The sequence below is a fragment of the Tachypleus tridentatus genome, chromosome 7 (genome assembly GCF_004210375.1).
Source record: "Tachypleus tridentatus isolate NWPU-2018 chromosome 7, ASM421037v1, whole genome shotgun sequence".
Taxonomy (NCBI): Eukaryota; Metazoa; Arthropoda; class Merostomata; order Xiphosura; family Limulidae; genus Tachypleus; species Tachypleus tridentatus.
Genome location: NC_134831.1, coordinates 57,090,652 through 57,100,492, shown reverse-complemented (window position 1 = coordinate 57,100,492; position 9,841 = coordinate 57,090,652).

The window sequence follows — 9,841 nt, the reverse complement described above, 5'->3', positions numbered from 1 at the left end:
CAGGATTCAAAACAAAGAAAGTTAATGTTTCCCATATTTATTTATGGCAATGAAAACACTCAATATCATTTGATTTACTAACTTAAAATATGTCTTTGTCAAAAATGTCTCTGTTGACTAATACAGTGGGAGATGGTAAGATTGTCCATCCCTAGATGGCAGGAGGTTAGCCTACACATTCTAGCTGCAACAAGCAGTCATCAAGGAGCAGCTCTACTTACTGTTTATGTATTGTATATTTTCCCCCACTTCTGTGTCCGTGCTTAGATATGTGATGTGAAAACAAAAACAACGTGTTTTTTGGCATACTGAGAGATTAACTCTTTTTTTAAGTAGGTTCAACTGACTAGTTTCAGTAACACGATTTTTATTTTTTATTCTTGTGTTTGTTTGTTTTCTAATAGCAAAGCCACATCGGGCTATCTGCTGTGTCCACCGAGAAGAATCAAACCCCTGATTTGAGCCTTGTAAACCCGAAGACTTTCCGCTGTCCCAGCGGGGAACTTTTTATTCTTAATAAACAGTACCACAGCATACGTAAAAATAAATTATGTTATTAGTTGGAGACTAGGATTTTAGCCATTCAAAAATTCAATATGAAACACTTGTTTCCATTTTCTACGTTATAATTTAATTCATATCAGGCAGGTTGAGTTAGAGTTATGCATTATTGACTGGTGTAATGAAAAATGTAATTTACGTGTGTGTGTTTTTCTTATGCCAAAGCCAAATCAGGGTATCTGTTGTGCCCACTGAGAGGCAACAAACCCCTGATTTTAATGTTGTAAATACGAAGACTCGCCACTGTTTTAGATGGGGACGTGTAATTAAAGTATAAATGAAAAAAGGACGAAAATAACTTAAAATCTATTTTAGTACGTATTTGTTCTTAATACTAAAAAGGCCTGGCATGGCCTAGCGCGTTAAGGCGTGCGCTTCGTAATCTGAGGGTCGCGGGTTTGCCCGAGTCGCGCCAAACATGCTCGCCCTCCCAGCCGTGGGGGCGTTATAATGTGACGGTCTATCCCACTATTCGTTGGTAAAAGAGTAGCCCAAGAGTTGGCGGTGGGTGGTGATGACTAGTTGCCTTCCCTCTAGTCTTACACTGCTAAATTAGGGACGGCTAGCACAGATAGCCCTCGAGTAGCTTTGTGCGAAATTCCAAAACAAACAAACTTAATAATAAAATACAATGTTTTGATCAACTTACTTAGACTTTCATCAAATATGAAATAATGGCTCTTTAATTGAGCCGAGGTAATGGAGCAAAAGAATGTTGTAATCGCAAGAAATAGCAACAATAACACGAGCATTTACTATCACTGTTATTATGTTCTAACGCGTCTCTCTACTTGGTAGTTTCGTCTGGTAAACATAATCCCATGTCAAGTCCTAACATAACAATGATGAATAAATTTATTTCTTCAATAAACCTTTGCTGCGCTCACGTACATTTTTAAGCTTTAGTTTATAAATAAAATTTTCAACTTAAACTTTGAAACAAATATAGGCCTAACTTCAAAAACTGCTTTTTAGCAAAATTTCCGAAGATTAATGTATGCCTAACTTACTTATATATTTACTTCTTAGGATTCCTCACGAATCAGTGAATCAAAAATAAATTTATTAAATGGACTACATATAATAAATGAATTAACACTTACATAATTAAATAAATTTCTTACTGATACATCATTAACACATTAAATCCTATATTTATATTTTTACTCGTTTTGTACTTTACGAAATTTCTAGATTATATAATAATACATTCTCTAATTACCAAATACTTAAATTTCAGTATTAAAATACAGCTTACAATAATATCGAAGTGAATGAAAACAGGGAATTATTTAATCTTTAAAGTTTATTCGGACCTGAAAATTGCTAACTAAAGTTCTTTTAAATATGCTGTTTTATTCTGTAATTGTGCTTTATGATTTAATAATCAGTTTTATTTATTCCGTTGTGCATTTTCATTCTCTTAGGTTAGTGCCTGGACTGTGGGTCTAATGGTTCGTGGTTTGTACTTCGCATTTAGGTGCCAAGGTTACATGTTAGTATTGACAGTCTAATTATTCAGTTAATCAAGCTTTACCTAAGAGATGACAGTGGGTAATTATACCTAACTACATTTCTCTTGATCTACTAGTTCAAAATAAGAGAAGAGAAATGGTTATGAGCAAATAGTCTGTATTACATGGTAGCTCTGAAGAAATCAAACAATTTTAATTCTCAGTAGTTCTCTTTTAATGTCCTACCAGTAGTACACCTATGAATCTTTGGACTAAAACCGAAGCACAACTCACATAGCCCAATGTGTAGCTTTGTGCTTAACTATAGATAAATCTATTTTAATTTTGTAAATATTATCATTTTTGTATGCTATTAAATTTGTATTAAGTTTATCCTAATTTGTGGTTTTATTCAAAACAATTATATTTATATTACTAAATGTCTAATACAATTTATGTGTTATTAATTACATTATGGTTGATTTTCATTTTTATTGAGTTTAAATTTTCATCGTTCTTGTGAAAATAACTAAATAACTGTTTTCTTAGTTTGTCTTAATAATTTCATCCTGATTTGGCTTAATTCGTTATGAATTACTTTGGAGCACATCTTGCTTTAATAAAGGTTCTATATAGTGTCATTTTCCTTGTGATCTAAGAAAATGTTACGAAACTTATGAATTGAACTCATTATTTGGTCTTTATTAACTAACTTCAACGCACGGGCCTAAGAAAAAAAACCTTAAGCTAATCAGTGATGACGAGAAAACCCACTTGTAGAGAAAAATATATATGTAAAAACGGCTGGTTTGGGTTGAGAAAATTTTTTTTATGTAGAGGAGCAAACAACATTTCAACCTTTTTCAGTCATCGTCAGGTTCACAAAAAAAAGAAAGAGATAACTGACGATAGCTGACCACATGTTTGAAGAGGATTGTGTAACTGAGTGTAGGAATGTAGAGGGCGTGCTTAGATGTTTGGTTATATTTATTAATATTGGTATAAATATAGGTATTAATATAGGTTGTTAAAACTACTGTGCATCATCCTTTCGTTACTAGGAAAAATATATATATTTATTTGAAGGGGATTGTGTAACTGAGTGTAGGAATGTAGAGGGCGTGCTTAGATGTTTGGTTATATTTATTAATATTGGTATAAATATAGGTATTAATATAGGTTGTTAAAACTACTGTGCATCATCCTTTCGTTACTAGGAAAAATATATATATTTATCTACACATATTCAAGTACTTTTTTATGCAAATGTTTACATGCAGTTTGTTAGCGTTCGTATAGGTATAAAAAGAATGTAGAAGATTGCAAATTTGAACCGATCGTGTATCTTAGAAAGTTATTGCATATTAGACAAATTGTTTTTCAAAAGGAATACACTTCTTTGTACTTTCCACTCCCAAATGGCTCAGCTGTATGTCTGCGGACTTATACTGCTAGAAACCATGATGGACAGAGCATATATAACCCTTTGTGTAGCTTTTTGCTTAATAAACAACATCTTATCTATAAAGTGGAAAAGTGACAGTGATACAGAGACTTATACATTTAAAACGATGTAAATGACCCCGAATTGGCCTGTCATGACCAGATGGTTAGGACGCTTCAATCATAACATGAGGGTCGCGGGTTCGAATCCCCGTCCCACCAAACATGCTCACTCTTTCAGCCGTGGGGCGTTACAATGTGACGATCACTCCCACTATTCGTTGGTAAAAGAGTGGCCCAAGAATTAGCGGTGGATGATGAAGTCTAGGTGCCTTCCCTCTTGTCTTTCACTGATAAATTAAGAATGGATAGCTTTGCGATAATTTCAAACAACATCTAGAAATGTGGAATATTGCACAAAGAACTTTTCATTTGATTTAACATGATTTTGGTTCTGGTATCTGTCAAATTAAAACGTTTTCTTCACCCACCCCAGCAGTCAATGTGTTTAAGCAGATATTGAAGCTTCCTAATATACCAGAGCAGGTAGGTAGCCCTCGTATAGTTTTGCAAGAAATTCAGAACAGACCAAATTTAATATACCACCTCATACGTGTTTTGATAAGATTTTTCTGCACTTAATTACACTTTTGTGGTTAAGTTTTGTTGTGTATTTTCGAGAAATGTTCCTCACAATGATGTTTTTTTAAATGAACAGTACTATTCTTTTTACATACATCAGTATAACTGATCACCAAAAAAACATAATATTTATAAGCCTCTTTTTTATTTTCCCCCTCCCGAAACAATAAAGTGTTTTTGTTTCAGATTGAAGCCAAGACGTTTTCAAGACAGAAAACTTAGTCACATTCTAATGTTCGTTTTGGGTAAAAATATTATATTCTGATACACCTATTTTTTTTACTCATGTACTAGCTGTTTCAAACCAACTATATTTTAAGGACCAAACTTTGTATAAAGGCTTTGATACAAAGAAACTATTTTAATATTCTTCGAGATCTATTTCTGGGACACTATATTCCACAGAATATTAATATGTTCGTTTAACGTTAAAATATGGGTTAATTAGGTTTATTTGCCTCCTCTCGAATTCTCAATTTTTACAGTGTACAAAATCACGACATCAAAGTAAAACTGATTATGAAGCTAAATGAATTAATTTCAAAATGAGTAAAGATTGCTTGTTTTGGGGTTCGAGCAAAACTACACGAGGGCTATCTGCGCTAGTAGTCCCTAATATAGCAGTGTAAGACTAGAGGGAAGGCAGCTAGTCATCACCATCCTCCGCCAACTTTTGGTCTACTCTTTTACCAACGAATAGTGGGATTTACCGTCACATTCTAACGCCCTCCCCCCGGCTGAAAAGGCAAGCATGTTTACTGTGACGGGTATTCGAACCTGCGACACTCAAATTACGACTCAAGTGCTTTAACCACCTGGCCATGCCGGGCCCAAATAGCAAAAAGAAAACAAAACAAACACACACAACAACATTGTCTAAGTTATCTTAAAATACATCTAGATAATTATAGCTACTTATAGGTATATGATTCCAGACTTGTCATAGAACACCTACTTAAGTAGGTTTCTGGATTTGTATTTATAGTACAATAATTCAGGATAGGCTTATGAGTTTTAAAGAGTGAAAATAATGTATACAAAAACTACCTGTCTCAACAAATTAAAGTTTTAATTTAGGTCCTTTTCTAAAATTTTATCTCGAAAATCGTCGGTGGTTAAAAAGACATATAATGTGCTATATACTAGTAATAAGAAAAATCAAACTCTAGTGATGTCGCAAGGCACTGTCTTTTTATTCTACTATAAATAACAAAGCGATTGTAACATTAAACAATTCATTTATATCAACTATTTTGTAATCAATTATTCGTTTATTTTAACACTAAATTAGATACGTAACGTGTTGTATAAGTAGTCTCACCAACTATTTAGTCGCAGCAAGTATCTTGATGGTGAACGAAATAGCTGTATAATTTAAAGTAACGTTATATCCACATTTTATTCCAACGTTTACTTAATACGACTTGATTAATCAGAAGCGAAACGTAATGTTCAAAATTTTTATTTTTTTAAGTTTTGAGATACGTGTGTTTGCACTGTGTAAATAAACCGATCAGCGATACCTGCTCAGTTATAAGTATCTAATCATTCAGATCTATGTACCACCACTAACCAATCACATCTGATCACTCAGCATTTCTTCTTGTAACATATTATTAGGTTTAAAACCAAACTATGAATATATTGAATCACAAAATTTATCCTTAATTACATATTATTTATGTTTAAACCAGCAATTTAGCATAACATACAGAAATTGATTAGGAAATATTTTGTTCTATGATTTAAAATAAAAGGATTTAAAAGGTATTGGAGATTTTGAGAAAAGTGATCTTGGATATCAAGTTTACAGAAGCTCGTTCTGATATAGCATCTTCTGGACACTGGCACCTTGAAGTTTCAAATAATAATTCAGTAAGACCTCATGATAAAGATGTTATCAATGATAACCTACATTTTTCTTGTTTTGATGTTTCTTTTCGCAATTGGAGTGACTTCTCAAGAACCAAAAGGTAAGCTGGTGTAATTTAAGAAAATCTGTTGTAGCCATGTTAGTCATGCCTGCTAACATTTCTATAACTTTATTTTTGTAATATTTTTTGCTTCATGTAATATTTTTGGACTTTAGTTAGCTTTAACTTGACCACTATGTACTAGAACTTTGAGACTGTAACATTTGTCGAGAGGACAACAACCTTGGATATGGCCTTCAAGTTATGGTACTGTCTGGAAATGGTTAGAAGTGTGTAGACGTTTATAAAACAGCCACAGACTTCCGAATCGTATTTAGTTGCTCAGAGTAAATGAAAATACGAGGTATTTATCCTGGTCATTACGTGATATTACACCATGACGCGTGTTTGGTCAGTGCGATGTAAAGCGGTATGGTACTCGTCCATCCATACTGTACTGTAGGGTTGGTCAGTAAGTTTAAATCTTTATAGTTATATTCTAGGATCATAAGAGTGAAGATTAGCATATATTTATTATTTGTTGACCAAATAACTGAAGTATCAGAGGAGTGAGGAGCAAAGATATTTGGTCTAGTGAGGCCAGAGATAGTTTGTTTTGTTTGTTTGTTTTTTGAATTTCACACAAAGCTACACAAGAGCTATCTGCGCTAGCCGTCCCTAATTTTAGCAGTGTAAGACTAGAGGAAAGGCAGCTAGTCATCACCACCCACCGCCGACTCTTGGGCTACTTTTTACGAACGAATAGTGGGATTGACCGTCATATTATAACCTCCCCACGGCTAAAAGGGCGAGCATATTTGGTGCGACGGGGATTCGAATCCGCGACCCTCAGATTACGAGTCGAACGCCTTAACCCACCTGGCCATGCTGGGCCTGACCAGAGATAGCTAAGAACAAATATATGAGGAGAAACGAGGTTATAGATACAAAGTTTTCTCCAATTATGGAACATGGACTTTAGAAGTTTATTGCTTGTCTATAAGTAGACGACGTCCGAACAACTGCTGTAATCAGTAAGACGAAAGTAAAACAGTTACTTCCTGTTATGATATGACCAGTTAAGATAGGACTTACCTACATATAAGTTTTTACTTTGGGAATGCTACATGTTAGGCAACACTAGAATCTATATTTGAAAAAAAAAAACAGCACATAACAAATAATTTTTTTAAAAAATAAGTTTAACTGATGTACGATCACTTACATAAATGGCATAAATTCGTTTTTGTCACGAAATAAAAAATGTTGCACCTAAGTAAGAATTTAAGCTATAAAAATGAAACAAACTTCAGCGCTTCTCAAATAATAAATTTAATTCTGTGATTGCTAGGCAACGCTACACTGTCAGCCAAATCGTTGATCACTTACAGTTCTTTAGCTTACAATTGTTTTAACCAGTTACTTGTATTTACAGATTTTATCTTGCTGAAGTTACACTTATTTATTATTCATGTCACTATGTACAAATATCAATTTAGATTAATAGAATAAAATACTAAAAATGTAGATACTTAAGTATAACTCTCGATTAGGGACCGGCCATTGCCTAGTGGTCAGAATTGCCTATCTGTGAAATTGAAAATACATGATTAACGTACCATTGATTCAAAATTAAGCTGCGCTCGCTCATTCTAACCGTAGAAGCATTATAGGATTGACAACCAAATTATGCTCTCTGAAGAACTGACATTGGATAATTGTAATTAGCCCCATTCTCTTTTGCCCATTGGTCCCCAGTCGACGGTCCACCGGTCACAATGGACCTTTGAAACACGATTTGAACTACACTATGACTAGATATTACAAAAGTAAACAAAACTGTATTTGGCGAATAATTTATTCCTAAACTATCTCAAGCCCACTCCTCAGCTTTACTGGTCTCACCTGAAGTGGCCCTGCTGTCGTCTACCAGTCCACAATCAGTTAGTAATTAAGAAACAAAAATCTAGTGTATATTTAAGCAAATATCCAAACTTCATGTTTCTCTTCACCTTATAGTGACCTTAGCCAGGTATTTTAGAATTATTACATAAAAAAGTAGTACTACGGAAGTTGGATATATATAATTATTTTCTTTTTCGAGTAGACCAACTCGAACTCAAATCTCACAGTGTTGATAGTGAAATACCAGTAAAGTACCAGCCTTTATTATGACTTTCGTACAGTACAGAGTGACTGAGGGATCGGACGTAGTCTTATGGTTAAAGTACCCGACCGTGAATCCGAGGTTCACTTTTCTTGTCCCTTTGTAACAAAAATGCACTCTTCACTAACGAGATGTGATTGTGTTATGAGAGTAACAGTCAACTCATATAATATGATAAGAGCATTCCAAAAATTCAAAGTTAGAATCTGCCACGCTCAGATAAACTTATGCATCTTTGTGCGTGACTCTCAAATAAATGAATTTAAGTTAATTTATAATGTTTTTAATTAAAATCGTGTACCTTAAAAAACTATACACTATGTATACTTATTCCTAACAACCAAATAAAATCTCTGAGAAATGTTGTTTATGTTATGAAAACTAATAGTCAGTTTGTTAAAATAGTAGTTCTAATTTAATTTGTGAAAATAAAATACCATATAGTAAATATGTTAAAGAATAAATAATTGGGTTGTGACACGCATGCTTACAAGGATCTTGTGCTGGATATCTTGGAATGTTTGATAACTCATATATATATATATATATTTTGCTTTGTTTTCTTGTTTTAACTTCAAATCCAGCTTGCTTTAATGCTTCAATTTTGTTCCAGTCTACATACTGCTTGACTGTAGTAAATAATATTTAAGACTTTCTTTAGCACTCCAATTACTGTAATAATATGCCATGATCTATTCATTTTGATAATGTTCTTCTAAATAACACTCATATTGGATTGGGATAGTTCGTTGGAGTAAAGAATTGTCTTTCTTGTATTAAAACTAAACAATGGACTATCTGCGCTGTGCCCTCGACAGATATCGAAACTCAGTTTTTAACTAATAACTTATCAAGTTTCCGGCTGAGCCACTGGAAAGAGAGAATTATGATCTGGACTAGCGTTTCCAAAATTCTTCCATCTAGCGATCGGTTTATTTTTGTGATTTTCCATGAGGCCCAACCACCTCAAATACCTAATTAGATAACCCGCTAAGACATGACTAAGTCTTAATTGGAACCAATAGTTCTATCAACACATTATCGATTATAAAATATATAGCTGTTTTATAATACTGCTGTGTAAAAAGAAATAAAATAACTTATACTTCATTATTATGTAATATTTACATTAACTGTGAATTTATTAAGTTTTTTTTAAGAAATAAATTATCTAATGAGAATGATGATGTTGTTTATCATCACACAACAACTTCAAACCAGTAAGAAAAGAAGTCAGTTTGATCCTCAAATCTAGCTCAACATCTGATCTGTTCCTGTATTTGTTTGTTAAGAAAACCAACGTTCAGAAGCCTGATTCGCATTCATATGTCGTGACAAGTTCTATAATAAATTTCACTGCTTTTTCTGATAAATTTGGATACTCAATACGACAGAATCAAAAATTAATTAACGAGACTTTGCTAAAACGGTCGTTCAGTACAGCGTCACAGGACAGTTCAATAATAGAACCAATTTCTGATTCACTGAGTTGTAATCCTTCCTCATTTTCCGTGTCATCAGTAAAAGGATTTCTGATCTACATTTTACTGCTGTCAATTGAAAGAAAATATTTCTTCAAGCTTAATTTTAGCCCTAAAAAATGATCTTTGATTAATGAGAAAATCTCATCTGGAATATAACTTCTTCATTTTGGTTTTGTA